Below are 2,454 nucleotides of genomic sequence, written 5' to 3' on the forward strand. Positions count from 1 at the left end.
CCTTACCTCTGAGAGGATGCTCTCCCCCACCACAAGCCTCCCCCTTCCCTGGGGCCCCACCACAGGCCTCCCCCTTCCCTGGGGCCCCACCACAGGGCCCCCCCTTCCCTGGGGCCTCAGGTCTCTAGAGGATTAATTAAGCTCATCTTCTCCCACTGAGGCCTGACCAGGTAGACCTCTGCTACCTATGTGCCAGAGGCCTTGGACAAGCCTGTGTGTGTTCCTGGTTGGTGACTCAGTCTTTGGGATCTCCCTGGGGTCTGAGTCAGTTGAGACTGCTGCTCTTTCAATGGGGTCACTCTCCCTTTCAGCTTCTTCAGTCCTTCCCCTAATTCAAGCATAGGGGTCCCTGACTTCAGTCCAATGATTGGGTGTAAATATCTGCTTCTGTCTCAGTCATCTCCTGGTAGGGTCTCTCAGAGGACAGCTATGCCAGGCTCCCCTCCCACATCATAGCATAGTAGTTCAAGCCTTGGTGTCCCCCATGAGATGGATTCAAAGGTGGGCTGGTCACTGGCCCACCAGTCTCTTCTCCATTTTTGTCCCTGCAGTTCTTTTAGACAAGAACAATTCTGGGCCAGGAATTTTGACTGCAGGTTAGTAGCCCCGTCCCTCCACTCGAGGCCCTGTCTATCTACTGGAGGTGGGCTCTTCTAGTTCCTTTTCCCTAATGTTGGGCATTTTGGCTATGGTCACCCCCAATGAGTCTTGAGTGTCTCTCAGCTCCTGGGTCTCTGAAACTCTCTAGAAGGACCCCCACTTCCTATTCCCTGAGGCTGCTCATTTCCACTCATTCTCTTGGCCCTCTGGGCTTCTCTCCTGTCTCCCCCCATATCTGTTCCTGTTCCCCTTTTTTCTTCCTCCCCTTTCCTAGTCAGGTCCCCCCCTCTCTCTGCCTCCCATGTTCATTTTCTTCCTCCTTCTAAGTGGGATTGAAGTATCCTCAGTTGGGTATTTCTTCTTGTTACACTTCTTACGATATGTAGGGTGTATTCTGGGTATTCTGTACATTTTGGCTAATATCCACTTATCAGTGAGTACATACCAGGCATGTCCTTTTGGGTCTGAGTTACCTCACTCAGAATGATATTTTCTGGTTCCATCCATTTGCCTGAAAAATTCATGATGTCCTCGTTTTAAATCGCTGAATAGTATTCCATTGATAAATAAAACACATTTTCTGTATCCATTCTTCGGTTGAGGGACAGCTGGGTTGTTTCCAGCTTCTGGCTACTACAAATAAGGCTGCTATGAACATGGTGGATCATGTATCACTGTGGTATGGTGGGACATCTTTTGGGTATATGCCCAAGATTTGTATAGCTTGGTCTTCAGGTAGAACTATTTCCAAATTTCTGGCGAACTGCCAGATTGATTTCCAGAGTGGTTGTACCATCTTGCAATCCTACCAGCAATGGAGGAGTGTTCCTCTTTCTCTACATCCTTGCCAGCATCTGCTGTCACCTGAGTTTTGGATCTTAGCCATTCTCATTGGTGTGAGGAGGAATTTCAGGGTAGTTTTGATTTGCATTTCTCTGATGAGTAAGGACTTTGAACAATTTCCCTAAGTCCTTCTCAACCAGTTGAGATTCTTCTGTTATGAATTCTGTTTAGCTCTATACCTCAGTTTTGTTTTGTTTTGTTTTGTTTTTTTTTTAAATTGAGTTATTTGGGTTTTTGGTGGTTGACTTCTTGAATTCTTTATATATTTTGGATATTAGTCCTCTGTTGGATGTAGGGTTATGTAAGGGAATCAGATGCCCTCTTCTGGTGTGTCTGAAGACAGCTACAGTGTACTCATATATATAAAATAAATAAATAAAAAATTTTTTAAAAGAGAAAAAATTTGAAATAAAAGAGAACCAAATAATATAATTTGGAATACCCAGTGGATCAATGAAGAAATTATAAGTGAAATTAAATTATTTTCTCCTGTATCAAGTTGATATAGAGAATCAGATACAAAAATTTATAAGATACAGAAAAAAAATACTGCTGAATAAAACTTATGACAACTGATACCTATGTCAAAAGATAGAAAGAGGGGCTGGAGAGATGGCTTACCTGTTAAGAGTGCTTACTGTTCGTCTTTGTCAGGGAGTCTATTTCTGTGAAAGAAACCATAATCAAAATCAATTTGCCAAGTGTTTATTTCGGCTTACAGTTCCATGTCACTGTTCATCATCAAGGGAAGTCAGCGTAAGGACCCAAACAGGACAAAAATATAGAAGGATCAGAACCAGAAACCGTGGAGGATCGCTGCTCACTGGCTTGCTCCTCATGCCTTTCTTTTCTTTTTAAAAAAGTTTTATTAAATGTATTTATTTATTCACTTTACATCCCAATACCTGCATCCCTCTCCTCCCAGAAACCCCTCACATGGCCTGCTTTTTCTCAGCACCTAGGATCGCCATGGCAACAAAACAGTTCACAAACACTTATAATTCAAGTACT

The sequence above is a fragment of the Mastomys coucha genome, unplaced genomic scaffold, assembly GCF_008632895.1.
Source record: "Mastomys coucha isolate ucsf_1 unplaced genomic scaffold, UCSF_Mcou_1 pScaffold1, whole genome shotgun sequence".
NCBI classification, from domain to species: Eukaryota; Metazoa; Chordata; class Mammalia; order Rodentia; family Muridae; genus Mastomys; species Mastomys coucha.